This window comes from Diabrotica virgifera, chromosome 1 (genome assembly GCF_917563875.1).
Source record: "Diabrotica virgifera virgifera chromosome 1, PGI_DIABVI_V3a".
In the NCBI taxonomy this organism is placed as follows: Eukaryota; Metazoa; Arthropoda; class Insecta; order Coleoptera; family Chrysomelidae; genus Diabrotica; species Diabrotica virgifera.
In genome coordinates this window covers 88,329,504-88,356,245 of record NC_065443.1, presented here as the reverse complement: position 1 = coordinate 88,356,245, position 26,742 = coordinate 88,329,504, and the positions used below count along the sequence as shown (strand labels likewise).

The following is a 26,742-nucleotide window of genomic DNA, read 5'->3' as shown; positions in this document are numbered from 1 at the left end:
GATGCAAAGTTACCTGACTAATCGAAGTTTACGTGTAAAAATAGGATGTTTTCTTTCTAATGCTTTTACAGCTACATCTGGAGTACCGCAAGGTTACCACTGTGGCCCCCTTTTATTTAATTTGTTCTTGAATAATGTTCACTCTATTTTTAAGGAAGTTAACTTTTTAATGTTTGCTGATGATGTTAAAATATATAAGACTGTCAAAAATGAGGATAAAATTTCTCAGCTTCAGTCACAAGTAAATGATTTTTATGAGTGGTGTGGTAGAAATGATATGGAACTTAATATTAATAAATGCTTTTTAATAACTTTTGCTAGATCCCATTTGCCTATTCACCATCAATGTTTTAAATAATACTCCTGTCACACCTTTGAACGAAATTCGGGATTTAGGTATAATATTTGCTTGTAAATTAACATTTTACTCTCACATTGACCATACAGTTTCGAAGGCATTTAAGATGTTGAGTTTTTTTATTACGTTCATCAAAAGATTTGTCAATTCACACAATAAAAATCTTATATTGCAGTATCGTGCATATCAAATCCTGAATATCGAAAAGGTTCAAAACAAATTTTTACGTTTTGCAGCTTTTAAGATGGGTTTAACAGTTAGAAATTATACTTATGACAATATATTAATGATATTAAATTTAAAACTCTTGAACGCAGAAGAGTCATGTTGGATATTTGTTATCTTCGCAAAATTATCTCTGGTGTTACTAACTCCAAAAAATTGATAAGTCTTGTGTGCTTTATTATACCTGCTAGATTGACACGAAATCCACAAATATTCAAGGAACAACGGCATACTACAAATTATGGTCAATATGCACCAATTAGTATATTGGCCCTGTATGGAAACAAGTTTAGTCATCTAATAGATCTGTTTGGTTCTTCAATTTCCTCTATTAAACAAGAACTCGGGCGTCTTGAATTTTGAATTTGAAAAAAAATTAAATAGATTTAACTGTTGTAATTGACTCAGTTGTTTTCATCATTTGAAAATAATTTATATTCTTTTTTATTTTTTATGTTTGTGTTTTATAGTTGTAGTTTTACGTGTATCCGATTTATATATTTTCATTATTATGACGAAAGCTCTGCTTTACTGTATTTTGTATGTATTGGGTTTATCCCGTTAATAAATAAATAAATAAAAGATCTCCACGTAAATCGTCATTCCAAACATACCAAGGAGCACCTACAATATTCCTTGGTATTCGGTTCTGGAGCGTTTCTAAATTTCTATTGATACCTACCTAATTACTTTTTTTGGTACAGTTCCAAGTCCACATCGGCTAGAGATAAGAAATGACACTTCTTTGAACCACCTGAATTATACTACAAGTCTTACCCTTGAATTTTATAAACCATATTCAAAATATTTCATTTAACACAAACCCTTCGGCCCTCCTTTTCTCTACAACCACTTGGCGTAGTTTAGTTTAATTATAGAGCCCTTGTAGAGGCTTTATGAACCTTCGTTTCTGTTGTGCATTGTGTGGCCGGCTCACTTATTGTCCAGGCAACAGTTTCTCCAAGGAAATCAAACATCGAAACAGAGAGACCAATAAGGACAACAAAACTTATCTAAATTTATATACGTTGCCGCTAAGGGTGCACATATTTCTCTTTATGGTTATATTTATTTCTGTAGGCAGGCGCTTGCACGTTTGTTAAAAATTCTTTAAACTTTTGTTCTTGTAATATTGTAAACAAACTGTAAACAATACTTTTTGAATTTATACTCCTTCAGACGCGATTGGGAAAAACATGGAGGGTTAATTTTTATAAAACCCCAAGCGCAATGGCACAGAGACAGTATGAGATTAGTTGCTAAAGCTTTCTAGTTATGTATGTATCAGTGCAAATATGGTGTGAAAAAATATGTTAGTGTTTTTAATAAATATATTTATTATAATTTTTGTGTCTTTGGATTTGTCTTCCTCGTGAATAAGATAATAGGTAAGTAGGGGAGAGTAGGGTAAAGTGGAATAGCTAAACTTTGAAATTAAATAAATTTTACAATTTTCGAAATGGAATTTTGTAAAAAACATATCTTATTACAGTAATGTTTAAGATCAATATGCCGAAATATACATTAAATGGAGACAGTAAATTTTTTGTAATGCGAGGGTTTGTCAGGCATTGTCTTTTTTTTCACTTTGCCCCGCATGGTTGGGTAAAGTGAAATAGTCTAGAGTACGATTTGAAATCGGCCTAGCTTCTTACTTGGCGCTTCTTCCTAATTTTTTTTTTGGATTTAATCCTCCGATTTAACATAGCAACAGATATTCCGTGTTGTATAGCAGCTAGATTTTGGTAAAGGATGCCCGTTCGCATAGATCTGATTCCAGATGTCATTGACTCCGCAGCCTATTGTTGTTAGGTCGTTTTTCGGTTATAATTCACATTTTACACCTGGAAACACAGATATTCCTTTTTAATGGTGGCAATCAAGTATAATTACATGTGGGACAAAGTGAAACGATATTTCACTTTGCCCCATCTATTAACATTTTACATTGCCCCAAATGAATTTAAAAGCAAACTTATCCAGTAAAAATTTTTAACCCTATCCTAACAATCTATATTTTATATAAAATAATGTTAAGTATGATTGCTTTTATGTGTTGCTTTCAAAAATATGTTTAGTTAAATAATATAAAAGAATTATCAATTACACACACCTACAGATTTTACAAACAGTCGCCCAAGAATGTATAAACAGTGATATTTTCAATAATATCGACAAACGACCGCTACAAAATGGTCGATAAGCGCATACTACTTCTAAACATCGATTGGATTGTAAACAGTGATTAATTCGTTTGCGGAAGAATTTAAAAACGAGCTATTTCGCTTTACCCCACTATTTCACTTTACCCTTCCCTCCCCTATTATTAAAACATTTTTATACATATTATACTTCACTTGGTCTTTGTCACTATGTCCGAGAAATCTTGTAATCCATTATAAACATAGCGACCATAGGTTAGTGGTAGAGCATTCGACTACAGATCGAGAGGTTCCCGGTTCAAACCCAGGTGTTTCCTATTTTTGTTTTATTTTTATATTTTTTTTAAGTCTTGTAAAGGAGTAAGTATTAAAATTAGTTTAGTATTTAAATCAAATGCAAACAAACTGTTAAAAATTTATTTATTTCGTTGAAATCAGAAGTATAACTCCTTACGTGCGTACAAAGTACACACACATTCTTTTTTTTAATGTTATGAATTACAGGATATCTATTTCTGTTCAGCTGTTTTAATTACAATATTTGAAAAAGTAATTATTATTATCAGTAGTAATTGCACAAGAGCTCTAAAATTCTATATTAATTTTAGAGATCGAGTGCAATTTGTTGTGATTATTTCATGAGTAAAACTGTTCAAAACCAAAATTTTATTGTAATTTATTTATGTAAGTACAAATTAGTACAATAAGGACCGGTATTTCCAACAGCACTTAAGCCAAAGCTTACTTTAAGCCTGAGCCTAAGCTTAGATGCCTGTATTTCCACTTCAATTTGAGGCTTAAGCATAGGCTTAAACCAAATAATTTTAAGATCGCGGGGGAGTTGGTTTAAGCCTTTGCTTAAAATTTGTTTTCTGTTTTTTGGGTTATTTCTATAGATTAATAATTATAGAGTTATTTTGAAAATCAACTTTTGCGTAATAACGTTATTATTTGATTATTAACGATTATTAAAATAAAATTCTTACACCATTTGGGAGGTGTACAGGCACATAAAAATTATTTATTTCTACAATGCTTGGTATATTTATTTTACAAAAGTAAACTTACATTCCAATTTGACATTTTCAGGAATAAGCAAGGGCGGATCCAGGGAGGGGGCCATGGGGGCCATGGACACCTCCGAGAATTTAGAATAATATAAATTTAAATATTTGCAGTTCAAATGTTTTTAATTTCAAACACATATATATGTACAAAACAGGGGATAAATACGTTTTCTGGACTATAATTGAAAAAGGAAGTAACGGAGAAGCTTCAAGAATGACTTTTGGGTTTTTTATAAATCAAAATGTTGGTAATTTTACAGAGTGCCAATTGTTAGAACTATCTTGACAGCCATCAAAATCGTATAAATTTCCATATTCTATACACACAAAGAATAAAAAAGAAGTGAAGCGTTACTTGGGTCACTAGCACTTAGAACAAAGGAGTTGGTTGGTATTTTCGCACAGTCAAAAGGAATTGTTTTACAAACATTGCGTTTCATTTTTGCTAATGAAAAATATGGTCACAATAACGGAATGACAGCCCAAAGCCTTGTCACGAAACCTTTAACATCTTTCGCCAAACTCATGAGCAAAGACGGAGTCATATAAACCCATGAAAAACATCATACCACAAGGAGTGCGTTCAGGTTGAGCTGGATTTTCTAAAAAGTTATCGCAACCCTCAAAAGTCAGTCATTAACCAGATAGACTCTCAGAGGTCTAAACAGAAACAAAAAATAAAAAAAGACTACGACCAATAGTAGGGTCTATAGTGTTCTTAGGTCAACAAAATATTCCTCTAAGAGACCATCGTGATGATGGCCTTATGCTTCTGGACGAAGATGCTGGACCTAGGAATGAGGGGAATTGCTATGGTACTAAGGCAAAACCCGATATGTCAAAAATGATCGATTTTTCCTTTTTAATGCCAATATGCACATTGAGCGATGAAGAATGTGATGACAAAACCCTACATGGCTAAACGCATCCATGTAACCAGTAGATAATAAAATTGTTTCCGATACGTCCACTATTACAACAACCGCGAACTTTTAAACTCATCTGCTGCAAAATCACGTTTTTTGACATAGGTATCGGGTTTTGCCTTAGCACCACAGTGTTAAGGTTTAAAATTGCATCAGGAGATAAGACTCTTAAATATAACCTATCCACAGCATCTTCCTGAGCAACATGCATTAGTAGCAGCAGTCAAAATCAATTAATAACATGTTGTGGTGAAGAAATAATTGAACAAATAATATTTGACGAAACGACTGACGTATCCCACGTGGAACAGCTTTCTCTAAATTTGGGATACATACACAATAACAACATTCGTGAAGACTATGTCAAATTCATTGACGCTTATGAGAACCTAAAAATAATTAGTGAAAATCAAGAAAGAGGGAAAGAACAAGGCCTGGTAGGAGAAGCATTGGAAAAAATAGTATTAAACTTGTTGAAAGAACTGCACTTGGATCCGAAGAAATGTGTAGGAATCGGTACTATGGCAGGAATAGTGAGTTTTAAGGCACTTCTCAAAGTGTGTGAAAAGTGACTTAAAACTCACCATTGTAACCCTAATTTTTAAAAATTACCCCCTGTACTTCTGGTACTCCTCCCCAAAAAAAGTTTATGGCCCCTCCCGAAAATCGGTCCTGGATCCGCCCTTGGGAATAAGTATATCCAATAAACAAAATTACAAAGACGCATCTTCTATTGCTTATGCCCTTATGCAAAATAACAATAAAACATATAACCAGAGAAAATATGGACAATATGAAATATACTAACAACACATGTACCATGTACACAATATTAAGTGAAGTAAAAATTAGACAGATACAGATGACAAGATAAAATTAAATAAGGTCAACAGTAGTGGTTTTTACCAAAGAAGAGTTAGTTCTAACATTTTGATGTATTCAGAGGTACCAAACCAATTAACTTAACAGTTGAGGACCAGTTTAGTTAAGGAAATGATGGAAATATGGCACCCATCTTAAGCTTTTCCTTAACTTTTGACACAGGCTTAGCTAAGCAAAAGCTTAAGTAGCTGTTGAAATACCGGCCCTTAAACACACAGTTGTTATAAATATGTATTTGACGGTTGAAAGTCATCACTTTTATAATTTTTAAAACATTTGTCATTAAGAGGAAACAGTAGCGATCAACAGGTAGCGAAAACGCGTTCCAAGATTGCGGCTGTAATTTTGAATATTTTTTCGAGATATTTGGCACACGTATTCGTAATATAATAAAGAATGGCGGTACAGAGCCCAATTTGAAAAATATATTAATATGTGTAAATTACTCGGTAATTAAATACAATATTAAAAAAACGAGCCTGTATCGCCATTAAGAAGAACAAAACAATACACTTTCTTCAAATAAACTTTTTTATCCGATGCCTAGATTTTGTGTCATTTTGGAACTACTAAAATTTTTTATTCCATTAGTAGTTCCAAAATGACACAAAATCTAGGCATCGGATAAAAAAGTTTATTTGAAGAAAGTGTATTTTTTTGTTCTTCTTAATGGCGGTACAGGCTCGTTTTTTTCATATTGTATTTAGTTACAGAGTAATTTCCACATATTAATATATTTTTCAAATTGGGCTCTGTACCGCCATTCTTTATTATATTACGAATAAGTGTGCCACATATCTCGAAAAAATATTCAAAATCACAGCCGCAATCTTGGAACGCGTTTTGGCTACCTGTTGATCGCTACTATATCACCTTAATGTCACTGAATGTATTTTTTCGTAGCAACGAAGGGCATCTGACGTAATATGCTTGACGACGGGCAATTATCAAAAAAGTTATCAGTTTAATTTAGATTTCTGTACCTTTCTATTGGTCAGAATCTCCTATGAATGAAATAATCTGTTCTGATAGCAGATACAATAGAAGACTAGAAGAAAGTACCAAATAAAATATACAAGAGAGAGTCAATAAATAAAAGTGTACCAATAGAATTGCAAAAACAATGTAAGTATTTAGTACAATCGATAAAAACTGCCACATTGACCTAACCTAAATGACACCCAGTTAGAACAAATTCACAAATGGTACCCAGTTAAGATGAGCAAAATGTCCTCACTCCCAGAATTTATTTATTTTTAATTTTTTTACGTTCTATGAGATCAAAAGTAAGACTCTGCGCAATTTTAGCCCACCATCCCTTCCCATGCCATCGAAAATATAAATTTTTGTTTTTTTTTTCGGGGTTGCACCAATTTAAAAGTAAAAAATATACCTGTAGCCATCCAAAAAACACTTAAAAAAAAATGTAATTTTCATACGCTTAATCTACGGGTATAAAAAATAGACAAGTTTTGTAAAAACCTCATCTAGGCATTTTATTTTTTTTTTAATTTTGAAACAGATTGAAACCCATAAAAAAAATAATAAAAACGAAAAAATTACGGAGTTTGGGGTGAGGGAGTAGCCTAAGATTGCGCCGAGTCTTAGTTTTTAATCATATAGAACGTAAGGGAATTAAAAATAATAATTCAGGAGTGAGGGCATTTTGCCTATCTCAACGGGAGGTACCTTTTAGATTCTTGGAGTAATACTTATTAAAGGATAAGTGGGATCTAGAAATATAAATAAAAAGAGGCCACGCAGATGTACAATAAATAAAAGCTTCCTCATCTTTCAGTTTCATGGCCTTTATATACCTATTTAATATCTTTACGTTTTTACTTGATTTTTAAAAAATTCTCCAATACTCAAAAAAAAAATCAATTTGTAGTTCAATACTCCAAAAAAAATTTTAGAGTTCTTAACTCGATACTTAATATCTGTACGGTTTCACTTGATTTTTCGAAAAGTAACTAAAAATAAATATACTTAATGTATGCGTTTTTTTTAAAAGGTGGTTGAACGATATTTAAAATGGGGTAAGTATCACTCAACTCCTCTTTCCATTAAAGATTTTGGGGGTTGTGTCCGCCCCCGTGAAACCTCTATACTCTGGGTATAGAGATTTTTGAAGAGAAGAACTGAATAAAGATGGGTAAAAATAAATGATAAGAGATTTAAGACGACAAGAAGAGGGGCTTAACTCAGGAAAAAAATTAAAAGGGCAGAGAGACACTAAATCTCAAGTGAGTATTCGGGCTAGCTTCAATACACCGAATATTGGCTTTGGAGATATGAGAAGAAAATTTGGTAATGAAATGATAGTAACTAGGAAGAAAATGAGACTGTTAATACAAAAATGGAAGGAAAATAGATCAGAATGCTAGAGATAAAATAATATCGAGTAACAACAAAGAAAGAAGAAGAAAAAGGGGCGCCAACTCGAACGAAAAACTCGGCTCTCAGAACCAAGAAGTTGGACAGGTTCGAGATTTTGAAGTAACGAACAACGGGAACTCTATGACACTGGTTACAACCACCTGAAATACAAAATACTAAATACTGATCTTGTCTTGCTATGTTATATACTGGTAATACAGACTGAAATAAAACACCAACCTTAATACATACAAATATATTAATGATAAATGTTAAATACTAACAATTTACATATAACGCAACGTAATAACAGTGATAGTGGATGGGGAAAAGATCAAATAGGACCGCAAAGGCCACTTAACAAGCAATTATCCACTATCACTGGCCAAGCAAAGGTATTAAAATCAAAATCCAAAGCAAAACTCCGTCAGAATAGCACTAAGTCCTTACAACTAAAAAGTTAGTAATTATTTCCTAAATTGAACTACGCTAGAGTGAGATCCACAACAAGAACGCTACAGTTACCAAAATAATAAAGATCTCACCTAGCAAAAACACTAATAAGTAAATATATAATGAGTTATATAAATGAATTATATAAGTGAGTTATATAAATGAGTGATATAAATGAGTTGTATAAATGAGTTGGTCAGTTACTCTTTATATACAATGTAAAAACCTACAAGACATATTCCCTATTTGAAATCCGCGACAAACCTTTAACGACCCCTTCCCTATCAAATTTTTAAGCTACAATTATTATTTATAATGATTATTGAACAAGGCCTAATTTTATTTATTGGAAACTACTACTTATATTAAATCAAAAAAAAAACCAACGACCTAAAAACCTATCTATCAAGAAATATGTACCTAGTTTACCTCAATTGTATGCATACAAGAAGTTTACAGTGCAAGCAACTATAGAGTACCCAAAATATGTAAATAATAAGATTAAACAACTTATCTTAACCACAGTTCCTATTTAAAAAGGTCCAGATAGGAATGAATTTCCTCTTGGCACGGCAAAAACTAGTGGGCTGCTGTGGTGATAAATCCAATCCTGGATGTTGTGAAATAGGTACTATCTAATCCAATCAAAAGTAACTCTAGGGGTAACCCATACCCTAGCTGCTTACAGTAACTGGCACATATTTATATGATGGCACATTAAATGATGATCCAATTTATATAAATTGACTAGGCTAAGTGTCTATGTGACAAGTAGCTAAGGGACGGAATCTAAAATAAATTTTATCAATTTAATTACATTATTTATAACACTATGTGTAGACAGCACAGGGTCACTGCACTGGAAACCAAAACAAAAAAACTCAGGTTAGGTATACATATGTCATGTCAAACTGAAACTAATTCAAATCATCAAATCAGACATGGCAGGGACATGCGCATGACATGTCTGATATTCGTTAAAACTTTTTTATATTATTACCTCAAAAAAAACCTAGAGCAAAAAGTCTAATGAGAAATTGGAATTTAACTTTAGCACTAAAACATATGGCCTTGACTGTTCCTTTGCAAATGGAAATGAATATCCTTACCGTAATTTAAATTATAATGTGACATTTAAATTATTTCTTAACTGAAATTAATATCTACAGATAACGAACGAGATATCTAGGATATATATATATATAGTGGCTAAAACACCCCCGTGGGGGTAGCGCCGCCTTCACAGGCTCTCTAGATCCATGTTTTCGAGGTGGATCAGTCCTCCATTCTTCTTTTCTTAGACTGCATTACATATCCGGTTCCAGCTCCTTCTGTCTCTTGCTCTTTCTTCTGCATTTCTAATTCCCATGTCCTCTAGATCTCGCTTCACCTCTTCCAGCCATTTGGACCTCGGTCTTCCTCTTCGTCTCCTACCGGCCGGAGACCACTTTGTTACTATGTTTACTATCGCCTCTTCTCCTGCTCTCCATACATGCCCAAGCCATCTCAATCTTTGTCTCTTTATTCTCCTGACTATATCTTGCCCCTTCAATTCCTCATTTATTTCATTATTTCTTCGACTCCTGTATCCACCTTCTGCTGTTTTTATTTGTCCTAATATTGCCCGAATTATTTTTCTCTCAGTTCTTCTCAAATTTTCTTCGTCTGTCTTGGTCATTGTCATCACTTCTGCTCCATACATTAGTGTCGGTCTAATTAATGTTTCATAGAGCCTTAATTTTGTTGTTTTTGTTAATATCTTGCTTTTTATCATTTTTTTGTTGGCTTGGAATGCTCTATTTATTGCCAATGATTTCTCTTTTATTTCGTTTTCTCTTGTTCCATCATTTGACAGCATGACTCCTAGATACTTATATTTACTTACTTCTTCAAATTTGTATCTTCCCACTTTGACCTCACTATTGGTAGGTTTTTTTCCTAATCTTAACATTTTTGTTTTGTTTTCGTTAATACTCAAACCCACTGTTTTTCCTTCTTGAATGAGTTCCTCTACCATTTGCGTTAATATATCTCTTCTCTTTGCCATTATCACGACGTCATCGGCATATGCTACAATTTGACCTCCTCTATTTCTGAGTGTTCCTTTGTTCATTTTTCTGGTAATATATTCTATTGCCATGTTGAATAATGTTGTGGACAAACTATCACCCTGCCTCACTCCTTTGTTTGTTTCGAACTCTTCTGTTTCCCCTATTTGCGTTTTCACACTCACTCTGGTATGACTCATCGTCATTTTTATAAGTTTTCTTAATTTAAGAGGTACCTGTAGCGTTTTTAGTATTTCCAATAGTTGCTTTCGTTTGATGGAATCAAAAGCTTGCCTAAAATCTACGAAAAGTATTTCTAAGTTTATGTTAGATTCGTTCGCCTTCTCCATTATTTGTTTTAGTATGTATATCGCATCTATTGTGGATTTTCCTTTCCTGAATCCACATTGATATTGCCCTATCTTATTGTCTGTTGCTTCCTGTAATCTTCTTTGTATTATGGTTGACAACACCTTATATACTGTACTCAGTAATGTTATTCCCCTGTAATTTTGACATTCTTGTTGGTTTCCTTTTTTATGTATCGTTATTATTTGCCCTGTTTGCCATTCTTTTGGCATTTTCTCTTCTTTCCAGATGTTTACTATCAGTTTGTGTATTTCCCTATGCAACGGTTCTCCTCCTAATTTTATGAGTTCGCTGTTTATGTTATCTTTCCCGGGTGCTCTTCCGTTTTTGTTATTTTTAATTATTTCGATTACTTCTTCGAGTGTTGGCTCATTCGTTCCATTATTTTCCCACTCTTCCTCCATTTCTGTAATCTCTTCTGTTTGATTTTCTGCCAATAACTCCTTGAAGTGTTCCATCCAGACTTCCATATATGGTTGATCTTGTGTTACTATTTGCCCTTGTTTATTTTTAACTCCACTTACTTTTGGTTTGAAACCTCTATTCTGTTCTCTGATTTTTGTGTAGAATTTCTTGGTGTTTTGAGTCTTACTTTCCGCCTCAATTTCCTCTAACTGACGTTCCATGAATTTTCTCTTATGTTGTCTTATTATTTTGTTGCTTTCCTTTCGTTTTTGTTCGTACATGTCTCTATGTTCAATTTTATGTGTCCGCATCCACTGATTTCGTGCTTTTACTTTTTCTTCAACTGATTCTTTACATTCTGTATTGAACCAGTCCTTCTTTTTTGTGATTTGCTTCGTCCCTAGTGTAGTCTCCGCCGTGTGGTTAATTGCTTTTTTAATATCCCCCCATATTTCTTCGATATCATCTCTATCCTTATTCAGTGCGGCAATTCTTTTACCTATTTCATCTCCATACTTTTGTATCTCTTTTGCTTCATTCAATTTTTCGATATTCCACCTCTTATTCCTCTCTTTCTGCCTTCTCATTACTTTCATCTTTTGTCTCAGCTTTGCTACCACCAGGAAATGGTCTGAATCTCCGCATGCACCTCTGTAGCTTCTCACATCCATTATACTTGATTGTCTTCTTTTCGATATTAATATGTGGTCTATTTGTGACTCTGTTTTTTGGTCTGGAGAAACCCATGTGACTTTGTGTTTTCTTGGATGCTTGAACATTGTACTGCTGATAGACATATTGTTTCCTGTCGCCATGTTGCATATTCTGTGCCCGTTGTCATTCGTTTTCTCATGTATTGTATGTTTGCCCGCTATTTGCTGTATATAATCCTCCTTTCCTATTTGTGCATTAAAATCGCCCAATATTAATATCACATCTTCTTTTGGTATTTTTTCTAGCTCTTCTTCCATAGTGTCGTAGAAATAATCTTTTTCCTCCTCTTTCGCATTTTCTGTCGGTGCATAAACATTTAGTAGGGATATGTTTGTTGGTTTAGCTTCAATCCTTAGGTAGGCTATTCTTTTGTTTATTAGTCTGACTTCCATTATTTTGTCTTTCATATTTCCAGTTACTATGAATCCTACTCCATGTTGTCCTTGCTTTTCTTCCCCTGAGTATATAAAGGTACCATTCTTTTGATCTATTTCTCCTTTCCCTTTCCATCGAATTTCCTGTAATGCTGCTATTTCTATGTTGTACTGTATCAGAACTGATGTTATTTCTTCCAGTTTTCCTACTCTAAGTAATGTTCTTATATTCCATGAAGCTATTCTTATAACACCACCTTCTCTTTTTTTCTTTTTTGTATTACCTTTCTTACTTTCTTTCTTTTTGCTAATCTTGCTTGTTCTCATGTCCTTTTGTATCATTGCCTTGTCCATTTTTCGTTCTGTTGTCGTCATAATGTGTTTCCGTTCCAATTCTAGTTTTTTAATGTTTGAGTTTCGTTTACTTTCTTTATTTTTTCTCTTGGACCTAGTTCTGTGTCTCCGTGTGGTGATCTTTCACTCGTTGTTCTTGTTTCAGTTTTATTCTTTGTAGTTTCTGCCATATTATCCTTTCTAAAATCTTCGGAATCGCTGTTCCATCTTTTGACCTGGTCTATATCATACTCGTCTCCGTTAATTATTAACTTGTTATATTTAATCTTTGCGTTGTACCCTTTCATCCTTGCCTCTTTCATGTGTTTTATAAGTATTTTGCGTTGTTCGATTATGGTTTTTGGATAATCTTCATTAACAAACCATTTCGATCCTTTTAATTTCCATGTAGCTTTAAGAATTTCCGTTCTTTTATTCCCACTTCTTAACTCTACCAGGACTGGTCTTTCAGAATTTCTAGTTTTGTCTCCTATTCTTCTAATGTCTGTGACCTCTTGGTTGGCTTTGCAAGGTATTTCCATTTTGTTAATGATGTCTTGTACTTTGTTTACCAACATTTGTGTGTCCTCATCGCGTGTTTCTTCAATGCCGTGTATTATAAGGTTTTTCCTCTTCATATCTCTTTCTATTTGGTCTATTCTATTTTTCTGCTGATGCAGCTCTTGTTTTAGAAGCGCATTTTCATTTTTTAGTTCCTGATTCGTATTTCTTAGTTGTTCAAGCTCAATTTGGATCCCATCTAACTTTTCTTCTATTCTCATACCTCTTTCTTCCATTTTATCTAATTTTTCCCGTAGTTCCTTTATAAATTCCTCCATTTCTTCTTAGTCAGAGTTTCCACAAGTTCGGCGTCTCCCGTACAGTTCGTGTTAAAGACCTGCTCAATCCAGCCCCAACCCGTACGAGAGCTAGCTTACCTTGCTTCTTTCTCTCTTTTCTGTATTTCGACTACTTCTGGAGCCGCCTCTGTATTTTGGCGTTTACACTGTTAGCGATAATTCTTATCAGAACTTGTTTTTGTTCTCAAATTAAATAAAAATATAAAATTTAAATAAATGGAATATCCTGCTTAACCTTATTGTAATAATGAAATATGGAATTTAATTAATATCTATTAATTTGTAGCACTTACTTTTGGTTATCAAGAAGCCTGTTTGTTCACTGTACACACTAGTGTTAATCACTTCAATTAAATTACTTTAGTTTCGCTAAAAATAGCCAATTTATTGCGAGTTTACGTTCAATGCTACCGTTCTCAACAATGCCAGGACCGGACTCCCCAGATAGAACACCCAGTTAGAACAAATTCACAAATGGTACCCAATTAAGATAAGCAAAATGTCCTCACTCCCAGAATTTATTTATTTTTAATTTTTTTTAGGTTCTATGAGATTCAAAAGTAAGACTCTGCGCAATTTTAGCCCACCATCCCTTCCCATGCCATCGAAAATATAAATTTTTGTTTTTTTTTTCGGGGTTGCACCAATTTAAAAGTAAAAAATATACCTGTAGCCATCCAAAAAACACTTAAAAAAAAATGTAATTTTCATACGCTTAATCTACGGGTATAAAAAATAGACAAGTTTTGTAAAAACCTCATCTAGGCATTTTATTTTTTTTTTAATTTTGAAACAGATTGAAACCCATAAAAAAAATAATAAAAACGAAAAAATTACGGAGTTTGGGGTGAGGGAGTAGCCTAAGATTGCGCCGAGTCTTAGTTTTTAATCATATAGAACGTAAGGGAATTAAAAATAATAATTCAGGAGTGAGGGCATTTTGCCTATCTCAACGGGAGGTACCTTTTAGATTCTTGGAGTAATACTTATTAAAGGATAAGTGGGATCTAGAAATATAAATAAAAAGAGGCCACGCAGATGTACAATAAATAAAAGCTTCCTCATCTTTCAGTTTCATGGCCTTTATATACCTATTTAATATCTTTACGTTTTTACTTGATTTTTAAAAAATTCTCCAATACTCAAAAAAAAAATCAATTTGTAGTTCAATACTCCAAAAAAAATTTTAGAGTTCTTAACTCGATACTTAATATCTGTACGGTTTCACTTGATTTTTCCAAAAGTAACTAAAAATAAATATACTTAATGTATGTGGTTTTTTTTTAAAAGGTTGTTGAATGATATTTAAAATGGGGTAGGTATCACTCAACTCCTCTTTCCATTAAAGATTTTGGGGGTTGTGTCCGCCCCCGTGAAACCTCTATACTCTGGGTATAGAGATTTTTGAAGAGAAGAACTGAATAAAGATGGGTAAAAATAAATGATAAGAGATTTAAGACGACAAGAAGAGGGGCTTAACTCAGGAAAAAAATTAAAAGGGCAGAGAGACACTAAATCTCAAGTGAGTAATCGGGCTAGCTTCAATACACCGAATATTGGCTTTGGAGATATGAGAAGAAAATTTGGTAATGAAATGATAGTAACTAGGAAGAAAATGAGACTGTTAATACAAAAATGGAAGGAAAATAGATCAGAATGCTAGAGATAAAATAATATCGAGTAACAACAAAGAAAGAAGAAGAAAAAGGGGCGCCAACTCGAACGAAAAACTCGGCTCTCAGAACCAAGAAGTTGGACAGGTTCGAGATTTTGAAGTAACGAACAACGGGAACTCTATGACACTGGTTACAACCACCTGAAATACAAAATACTAAATACTGATCTTGTCTTGCTATGTTATATACTGGTAATACAGACTGAAATAAAACACCAACCTTAATACATACAAATATATTAATGATAAATGTTAAATACTAACAATTTACATATAACGCAACGTAATAACAGTGATAGTGGATGGGGAAAAGATCAAATAGGACCGCAAAGGCCACTTAACAAGCAATTATCCACTATCACTGGCCAAGCAAAGGTATTAAAATCAAAATCCAAAGCAAAAGTCCGTCAGAATAGCACTAAGTCCTTACAACTAAAAAGTTAGTAATTATTTCCTAAATTGAACTACGCTAGAGTGAGATCCACAACAAGAACGCTACAGTTACCAAAAATAATAAAGATCTCACCTAGCAAAAACACTAATAAGTAAATATATAATGAGTTATATAAATGAATTATATAAGTGAGTTATATAAATGAGTGATATAAATGAGTTGTATAAATGAGTTGGTCAGTTACTCTTTATATACAATGTAAAAACCTACAAGACATATTCCCTATTTGAAATCCGCGACAAACCTTTAACGACCCCTTCCCTATCAAATTTTTAAGCTACAATTATTATTTATAATGATTATTGAACAAGACCTAATTTTATTTATTGGAAACTACTACTTATATTAAATCAAAAAAAAAACCAACGACCTAAAAACCTATCTATCAAGAAATATGTACCTAGTTTACCTCAATTGTATGCATACAAGAAGTTTACAGTGCAAGCAACTATAGAGTACCCAAAATATGTAAATAATAAGATTAAACAACTTATCTTAACCACAGTTCCTATTTAAAAAGGTCCAGATAGGAATGAATTTCCTCTTGGCACGGCAAAAACTAGTGGGCTGCTGTGGTGATAAATCCAATCCTGGATGTTGTGAAATAGGTACTATCTAATCCAATCAAAAGTAACTCTAGGGGTAACCCATACCCTAGCTGCTTACAGTAACTGGCACATATTTATATGATGGCACATTAAATGATGATCCAATTTATATAAATTGACTAGGCTAAGTGTCTATGTGACAAGTAGCTAAGGGACGGAATCTAAAATAAATTTTATCAATTTAATTACATTATTTATAACACTATGTGTAGACAGCACAGGGTCACTGCACTGGAAACCAAAACAAAAAACTCAGGTTAGGTATACATATGTCATGTCAAACTGAAACTAATTCAAATCATCAAATCAGACATGGCAGGGACATGCGCATGACATGTCTGATATTCGTTAAAACTTTTTTATATTATTACCTCAAAAAAAACCTAGAGCAAAAAGTCTAATGAGAAATTGGAATTTAACTTTAGCACTAAAACATATGGCCTTGACTGTTCCTTTGCAAATGGAAATGAATATCCTTACCGTAATTTAAATTATAATGTGACATTTAAATTATTTCTTAACTGAAATTAATATCTACAGATAACGAACGAGATATCTAGGATGGTGAATTTGATTTTATAATGAAGAAATAAAGAGAAATATATCAATATACTCACTTGAGCAAAGCAACACATCGGCGGTATTATAACCTTTTTCCTTTCTTGTAAATAAGTCTCCAGATATAACTACTGCTTGATTATTATTAGTATGGGTTATTGGCTGATGTTCGAGGTCTTTTAGTTATATATTTTCCCAATTTTGCCCAAACTCCGTCACCTAAGTAATGACGATGTGTTGCCTCTTTCTGAGTTCGTGACCAACTAAACTAGAAATCGACAATCATCGATTTTCTTTCTATTGGCGCGCCTGTGCACCGAAAAAATCGATGTTGGATCTTCGCGGGCGTCACCCAAGGATTTTGTAGAGGGGTATATTTTAATCCAATTTTAATTAAAGTAATTTAATTAGTAGCGTGATCGCTACATTCTCCCTCTTCTCCAGCAAAAAAAAAGGAAAACTCTGCAAGTTTCCTTTTTTTTTATTTTCCAGAACTAACTGACGCTAGGCGAACCTGAGGATGGACACGGTAAAGGAGAAACGTTGTGGTATAAAACCATAATTATGGTAGGCTCAACAGCCATACTATTTGCTGAGGAGACAGAACAAAAATCAGGACGAAGTCATACAGACAGTATAGAGGCCACGCGAGATATCTTTAATGGTATTTGCAGAAAGTATAGAACATAGAAGGGATGTGTAACTAACCGACATACGTAACTGACTGACATAAGTTATTCAACCAGATAATTTACTTTAATTTAGTAAAACCAAAGATAGAGAAAAACAAATAATTACGCGTTAATCACTAACATTCTAAATATAATTATACAACCTTATAGAGTAAGTTAACTCTTAACACTACTTACTATCTACATTCTCATGTGTTAATAAACCATCATTAAAACTAAATTACGGGCGTTTATTAACAACCCCTAACACAATATTACCAGAACCATTCACAACAATCAAACTAAAACAAATCCTATTAACTTTACCCAACATTGACACTAGAGCGAACAAATTCTATTAATCACCCGAGAGTTCAATGAGAGACTAATTCATCAGGACTAGTTGAAACTACATCGCTACAAAGCTAAACCTATATGATATGGTTCCGGATATCAACAACAACTAAAAAATCAAGGTAAAAGATAATCCATAACGTCTACTTGCTTTCGTAGCGATAGGAAGACACAATCTAGATAAAGATACTAGCAAGCCCACTATACTCATGGTATAGGGTATGCTAAAGGTATAAAAAGATAATTGGAAGCCCACATCTACTTGTGGTATGCACAAGGTAAAAGATAATAAAATCCCAACTGTAATACCTAAACTGTACTATTGACGTGGTCCAATTCTTTACTCACGACAAGCACAGAGAAGGACAGATTCTTAGGACTTTATAATAATCAAGATAAAGATAAGATATATATTCAATCAATATATAGATAAGAGATAAACTCATCAAGGTAAAGGTATGAGATAAACTCAAGGTAAAGATAAAGCTAAACTCACTTCAGGTAAAGGTAAAGATAAACTTACATCTCCCTTTTCATATTTAAGGCAGAAGGACATCTACTAACATACTGTTCAGTAGAGAGACAAATAAGGTAACTCAAATACTCACATCAACTAATCCAAGGAAGTGGTAGAGAGACAGGTAACCAAACATAAGGTAATATGATATGTTACAACTCAAATCATTTGAAAGATAATAACATAGGAGATGACAACCAAGTTAAACAGACTTACTTACTGCTGAATATCAGAACGATCCAATTATATATGACACATTCTAATTTCAGTCTAAGAGACACTCTAGGAAAACTGATAGGTATTGGTATATTCCTGAGCCAAGTGAAGGGCACAAGTCCAGGGTGATCAATCCTGAACCCACGCTAAAACACCGACACAGTTAAGTGAATGCCTAAGCGTTATGGCTTTGGTTCGAACCTATACAAAACCATAAATCAAAGAAAATATTTGAAATGTGTTCCTAATTATCCCTATAAATACTTATTTAACTCAGAATTCAAGATGGGGAAAATTCCCATTATCCATCTTGTACTCCTATGATAGGCAGTTTGGGCTTTCAAGACACAACTAACAGCAAAATGAACAAGTCCATAAACTAAGATATTAACCAACATTAAGATAAGATAAAATAAGATAAAAGGCACAACAACAGATGTTAACCAGGTAAACAAAATAAATAAGCGGATCTTAAATAACAAACTGGTCTCACACGATTTAATCTTCATCTGAAGATGAACCATCTGAATTATCAGACAAGTTATGTGGACCTACAGTCTTATCCTCAAGTAAATCTTTGACATGAAACCTTCCTAGTTTCCTGCCAGTGGAGGTTTCCTTCAACTCATAGATCAAAGGAGAAATAACCTTAATAACGGTGCAAGGTATGTATTTTTGACACAGCTTGGCAGATTGGAAATTTACTTTATCAGATTTAACAAAATTTTTCTTTAAAACGGAATCTCCAATTCTGAAAGATAAGGCTCGCTTTCTCAGGTCATAACGGCTCTTATTTCTGTCATAAGATGCTTTCAAGCGTTTGCGAACATCCACATATATGTCAGGAAGATGCTGAATATCTTCTAAGCGGTGTAACTTATCTGATATTGCAGGAAAATTAGTAGCGTTTTCTGAGATTTTACCAAAATAATCACCAGAAAGAGGACCATGACGACCAAACATTAAGTACGATGGAGGACATTTGGTTATTTCGTGAGAAGAGGTCCTGATAGCTTGTACTACAGAGTGGATATGAGTATCCCAAGCTCTCTGATCAGGAAAAGAATATGATCTTAAAGCAGTCACGATTGATTTGTTAACTCTTTCAGTGTGATTAATTTGAGGATGATAGTTCGCATTGTACCAGATCTTTTGTACATTATATTTAGACATGAGATCGCGAAAAGCCTTAGCTGTAAACTGGGGTCCATTGTCGCATGACACGATCTGTGGAACACCATAAATTAGGAAAACTTCATTCTCTAGATACTTGATAATGGCTGAAGTAGTTGCTTTAGACATCGTATGAACCAAAGGAAATTTTGTAAAGTAATCAACAACTACTAAGGCATATTGAGCACCTTTATACGACCTAGGATAAGGACCAATAAGATCTAAAGATATAAGTTGGAATGGAAAATCAATCCGTCGATAATTACCCATTAAACCTGGTTGGGGAAGATTTGTCGACTTACACGTAGCACAAATTTTGCATCTGGCGAGATAACTACGAATAGTCTGACGCATCTTCGGCCAGTAATACAGTTCAGATATACGACAGTAAGTTTTGTAGAAGCCAAAATGAGCTGCAGCAGGATGGTCATGAAAAGTGGCCAAAACCTCTGCTCTATTTGCTGTTGGAACGACTATCTTCCATTCAGACATTCCCGTAAGGGCATCCATAGAACTTAAAACATGTTTATATAAAACACCATGCTCAACTTTAAAATCAGGAAATTTACCTGGAACATTCTGGACATCATCCAACATTTTTCGATACCAGTCATCTGGTTGTAGAGTAGATAAATCTAACAAGTTAATATCAAAAGTTCTAGATAGTGCATCAGCGACTACTACACCTGCAGCTTTACGATGAACAATTTTATAATCATATTGTGCCAATTTTAAAATCCACCTAGCCAAACGAGGAGATGGGTTCTTCATACTCTGTAACCACACCAAACTACTATGGTCAGTTATGACCGTAAACGAACGACCTTCCAGAAAATATCTGAAATGTTCAATACCCGTAATTATAGCTAACAACTCTTTTTCGGTTGTAGTATAATTTTTCTGGGCTTTGTTTAATTTCCTGCTTGTATAGGATATAGGGTGTTCCTCTCCATCGACAATTTGATAGAGTACACCACCAGATGCTGTGTTTGAACAATCAGTCATCAAATAGAAAGGCTTAGTGAAATCTGGGGCTACCATAACTGGGGAGTTGGTGAGAGCCTCCTTGATTTTAATGAAAGCTTCATTAGCTTCAGGAGTCCACACAATGTTTTGTCCCTTTTTCCTATTTTGAAGCAAATCAGTGATAGGGGACAACAAGGTAGAATAAGACTTAACAAACTTTTTATAATAGCCCACCATTCCTAACAATCGACGGACCTGGGTGGTATTTTTAGGCACAGGAAAATCACGAATAGCTGACACCTTGTCAGGGTCAGTATGTAAGCCATGAGAATCTACAACATATCCTAAAAACTTAATAGAATCACGACAAAAGCTGCTTTTATCTAAGTTAATAGTCAAATTTGCATCTTTGAGACGCTGAAACAACTGTTGCAATACAGAGATATGAGTGTCGAAATCAGGAGTAATGACTAGAATATCATCAAGATAATATTGACAATAGGGATCTAAAGCAGGACCTATTACCAAATCCATTAATCTACACATAGTCTGGGGAGCAGACACCAGACCAAAAGGCATTGTAGTAAACTGGTACAATCCTTTGCCACTTACTGCAAAAGCCGTAAGTTTCTTACTCTCTTCGCTTAATGGAATCTGTAGAAATGCCTTCTTTAAGTCGATGGATGAAATGTATTTAGCATTTTGTAGCTTGGTGAGGATGATATCTATACGAGGTATAGGATAGGCATCCCTATTCATCGTAATGCTGTTAAGTTTACGTCCGTCAAAACAGACACGAAAAGTCCCATCCTTCTTCTTTGTCATCCATAAGGGACTACAAAAGCTAGACGAGCTCTGCTCGATAATACCAAGCTTAAGCATTTCATCCACCTCCTTAACTAAGCTCTCATGCCAGGCTTGAGGCAATGGATACTGGTATTGTCTGAAGGGCTTAGACGAACCCACATCAATGTGATGTTCGATGAGATGAGTTCTGCCTAACTGATTCTTCGAAGAGATAGAAGAGAAGGATTTGATGACATTATTCAACTGCTCTAACTCCTGAGCATTAAGTCTACTCATATCTTTACCTGCATCAACGCAAGAGATATTAAAAGAAGAGACAGATAAAGAAAATTCAGAAAAATTCAATTCACTATTAAAAGTTTTCAGAAAATCCATCCCTAGGATAACTGAATTCTTAACAGAAGGTATAACAAAAAATGTAATCATCCTTTTACATGAACTAACAGAAATCTCAGTTGTGAACTGACCTAAAATTGGTTGGACCTGACCATCAGCTGTAGTCACTTGCAAACTCTCATCCATTCCTATCTTAACATTAGAATTCTGGAGAAATTCCAGACCTAAAGAACCTAAAATAGAGATATTGGACCCTGTGTCCAGTAAAGCTAAACAAGAATGTCCTAAGATAGATATTTCAAGGTATGGACGATTATCCTTGTTTTTTCTAACTAATAATGAATTAATGTCAATATCAATGAGGGAAGATAAGGGATTACTTGGAGAAACTACAGAAGAATCACAAAGGACATGGTCAACTAACGTCCTCTTTTCGGTTGGTATCTGCCGTTCCGTGGTCTTTTGTCTTTCGGTGGAGGTTGGGATGTTTGGGTGGTTGAGGCATGGGCCTCCTGACTCGAGAAACTGCTTCCTGGGTTTTGAGGATTTTCTAGGGTATTCCCTGTATTTTGATGAGGAGTGGGAGCCAGGGGAGACAACCCACCCCTTCTGTCGTTTCCCGAACAGAATTCGCACTCAAACTTACGGACTCCTTGATGTCCACACCCATAGCAAAACAACCCTCTCGGTTCAGAACAGTCAAAATACCCATGTCCTGGTTGACGACAATTCCAACAGGTAATTCTGGAGTTAAAAGTAGCGACATTACCAGACCGGGAATAATTTGGCCTACCAGAATAGGAAGATTCGTTGTTTCTAACGCTTGACCGACTAGGGACACTAGATATAGGTTCAGAAGACCATGACAAAACTTCTTCTAACCTCTTACATTTTTCTGTAAGGTCAGCAATCGAGAGAATGTCAGTGAGTGCCAGACTAGGATGATAAGACGGCAACAAATTTTTCTTAATGATTCTCACTATATGGGACTCAGAAAGAGGGACTTCCAAACGTTTACACAAACTGACAACTTCATTGATGAAGATGGTGACTTTCTCCTGGGGAGCTTGTTTCCGGGATTTAATTTCGTCTAATAAGTTGTCTTCATAGTTGTAAGGAAGAAAACCAGACTTAAGTTTGGCAACTAACTCTTGCCATGAAGTAAAACTACCTCGATTATTGAGGTACCAAGTAAAGGCTGAATCCTTAAAAAGATCACCTGCTGATGAAAAGCACTCATCTTCACTGTTCCCACGCGCTAGACGCAGACATTCTATTTTCTCTAAGAAACTAACAACATTTTCATTCGAACCACCAGAAAAATGTACACCCCATTTATGAATTGGAGCTGACTTAAAGAAAGGAAATGAATTAACCGAAACACTAGGGTTATGAGGAGTGGAGTGAGCCTGTGGAGTTACTTTAAACTCAAGTTCTCCTTCCAGATTAAGTATCTTGAAGTTAAGAGACTTCTTGATGGCATCCTCTTCCTCGGTTACTGACTCTAACAAATGAACCCTACCTGAAACATGACCTAAACGGGAAGTCAAGCGACCATATAAAACATCACTATGGGAGCCAACAAAAGAGCTAATTTGGGTCTTCAAATCTGCAAGGGTAGCTTCTATTTCACAGACCTCATCACTAAAATTTAGTTGGAAAGCTGACAGAACAGCATGACTCCGATTTGCTGAAGCTTGCTTTAACGCACCTGTCAATACGATCACTTTAGCCCTATCAGTAGTTAGCGATGGATCAGCTAACTGACGAATTTTCAACTCGTAATCCAATTCAGGGGTTGACAGATGTTCTGCCTTAAAAGATGCCATTATACACCACTGGGAAGTAAACACGAGAATGAGATAAAATGTAAGTAGGTAAAGTTTAACTTACTCTCTGTCCTCAAGTTAATGTTCTGAGTCGATACCCATACCAGCAATGTTTATTTGTTTGGTCCAGTCGTGAAATCCGATGAAATGTACTGCTACACTCCCGATAAACCTAAAATTGAATAATACTTTTAATTCAAGGTAGTGATTCACTATTAATGCTACTCCGGACTTGTAAAAATCGATGAGATTGTTAAATTCAAGATATTTAAATTTTTAATTTTAATTTAATTTATTATTAATACCAAAATAGTTCTTTAACCAATCAAAACAAAGCGATTTATTCAGTCAACACAGTATACTATAGCAAAACAAGTTTATACAAGATATAGATATAAGGTAATGTCCCAAAAAAAAAACAACAAGTTGAAGTACAAAACTCAACGTCAAAGTGAAAATCTACCAAACCCAATCACTGAAATCACCAAGATAAAAACCAAAAATTAAAGAAAATATTTTTAAAGCCAAAAATGTAAAAGATACCCCACGTTGGGCGCCAATTGAAACCTCTATACTCTGGGTATAGAGATTTTTGAAGAGAAGAACTGAATAAAGATGGGTAAAAATAAATGATAAGAGATTTAAGACGACAAGAAGAGGGGCTTAGCTCAGGAAAAAAATTAAAAGGGCAGAGAGACACTAAATCTCAAGTGAGTATTCGGGCTAGCTTCAATACACCGAATATTGGCTTTGGAGATATGAGAAGAAAATTTGGTAATGAAATGATAGTAACTAGGAAGAAAATGAGACTGTTAATACAAAAATGGAAGGAAAATAGATCAGAATGCTAGAGATAAAATAATATCGAGTTACAACAAAGAAAGAAGAAGAAAAAGGGGCGCCAACTCGAACGAACAACTCGGCTCTCAGAACCAAGAAGTTGGACAGGTTCGAGATTTTGAAGTAACGAACAACGGGAACTCTATGACACTGGTTACAACCACCTGAAATACAAAATACTAAATACTGATCTTGTCTTGCTATGTTATATACTGGTAATACAGACTGAAATAAAACACCAACCTTAATACATACAAATATATTAATGATAAATGTTAAATACTAACAATTTACATATAACGCAACGTAATAACAGTGATAGTGGATGGGGAAAAGATCAAATAGGACCGCAAAGGCCACTTAACAAGCAATTATCCACTATCACTGGCCAAGCAAAGGTATTAAAATCAAAATCCAAAGCAAAAGTCCGTCAGAATAGCACTAAGTCCTTACAACTAAAAAGTTAGTAATTATTTCCTAAATTGAACTACGCTAGAGTGAGATCCACAACAAGAACGCTACAGTTACCAAAAATAATAAAGATCTCACCTAGCAAAAACACTAATAAGTAAATATATAATGAGTTATATAAATGAATTATATAAGTGAGTTATATAAATGAGTGATATAAATGAGCTGTATAAATGAGTTGGTCAGTTACTCTTTATATACAATGTAAAAACCTACAAGACATATTCCCTATTTGAAATCCGCGACAAACCTTTAACGACCCCTTCCCTATCAAATTTTTAAGCTACAATTATTATTTATAATGATTATTGAACAAGACCTAATTTTATTTATTGGAAACTACTACTTATATTAAATCAAAAAAAAAACCAACGACCTAAAAACCTATCTATCAAGAAATATGTACCTAGTTTACCTCAATTGTATGCATACAAGAAGTTTACAGTGCAAGCAACTATAGAGTACCCAAAATATGTAAATAATAAGATTAAACAACTTATCTTAACCACAGTTCCTATTTAAAAAGGTCCAGATAGGAATGAATTTCCTCTTGGCACGGCAAAAACTAGTGGGCTGCTGTGGTGATAAATCCAATCCTGGATGTTGTGAAATAGGTACTATCTAATCCAATCAAAAGTAACTCTAGGGGTAACCCATACCCTAGCTGCTTACAGTAACTGGCACATATTTATATGATGGCACATTAAACGATGATCCAATTTATATAAATTGACTAGGCTAAGTGTCTATGTGACAAGTAGCTAAGGGACGGAATCTAAAATAAATTTTATCAATTTAATTACATTATTTATAACACTATGTGTAGACAGCACAGGGTCACTGCACTGGAAACCAAAACAAAAAAACTCAGGTTAGGTATACATATGTCATGTCAAACTGAAACTAATTCAAATCATCAAATCAGACATGGCAGGGACATGCGCATGACATGTCTGATATTCGTTAAAACTTTTTTATATTATTACCTCAAAAAAAACCTAGAGCAAAAAGTCTAATGAGAAATTGGAATTTAACTTTAGCACTAAAACATATGGCCTTGACTGTTCCTTTGCAAATGGAAATGAATATCCTTACCGTAATTTAAATTATAATGTGACATTTAAATTATTTCTTAACTGAAATTAATATCTACAGATAACGAACGAGATATCTAGGATGGTGAATTTGATTTTATAATGAAGAAATAAAGAGAAATATATCAATATACTCACTTGAGCAAAGCAACACATCGGCGGTATTATAACCTTTTTCCTTTCTTGTAAATAAGTCTCCAGATATAACTACTGCTTGATTATTATTAGTATGGGTTATTGGCTGATGTTCGAGGTCTTTTAGTTATATATTTTCCCAATTTTGCCCAAACTCCGTCACCTAAGTAATGACGATGTGTTGCCTCTTTCTGAGTTCGTGACCAACTAAACTAGAAATCGACAATCATCGATTTTCTTTCTATTGGCGCGCCTGTGCACCGAAAAAATCGATGTTGGATCTTCGCGGGCGTCACCCAAGGATTTTGTAGAGGGGTATATTTTAATCCAATTTTAATTAAAGTAATTTAATTAGTAGCGTGATCGCTACACCCGATAGAGGGTTAATATAATTTAGTTGAAAACTGGTCTATAAAATTTTCTCCCTCACATATAAATTTGACGGGTTTATGCATATTTTTAGATTTTCTATAGGGACCAAAC

At 34.2% G+C, this 26,742-nt stretch overlaps 1 protein-coding gene across 2 annotated transcripts in view; it reads left to right on the top strand.

The window, feature by feature from the left end:
* The window catches only part of LOC114325888 (ankyrin repeat domain-containing protein 49), a 210,604-nt gene that overhangs the window by 88,836 nt on the left and 95,026 nt on the right, over positions 1-26,742 (top strand). The gene's annotated exons all lie outside the window — the stretch shown is intronic.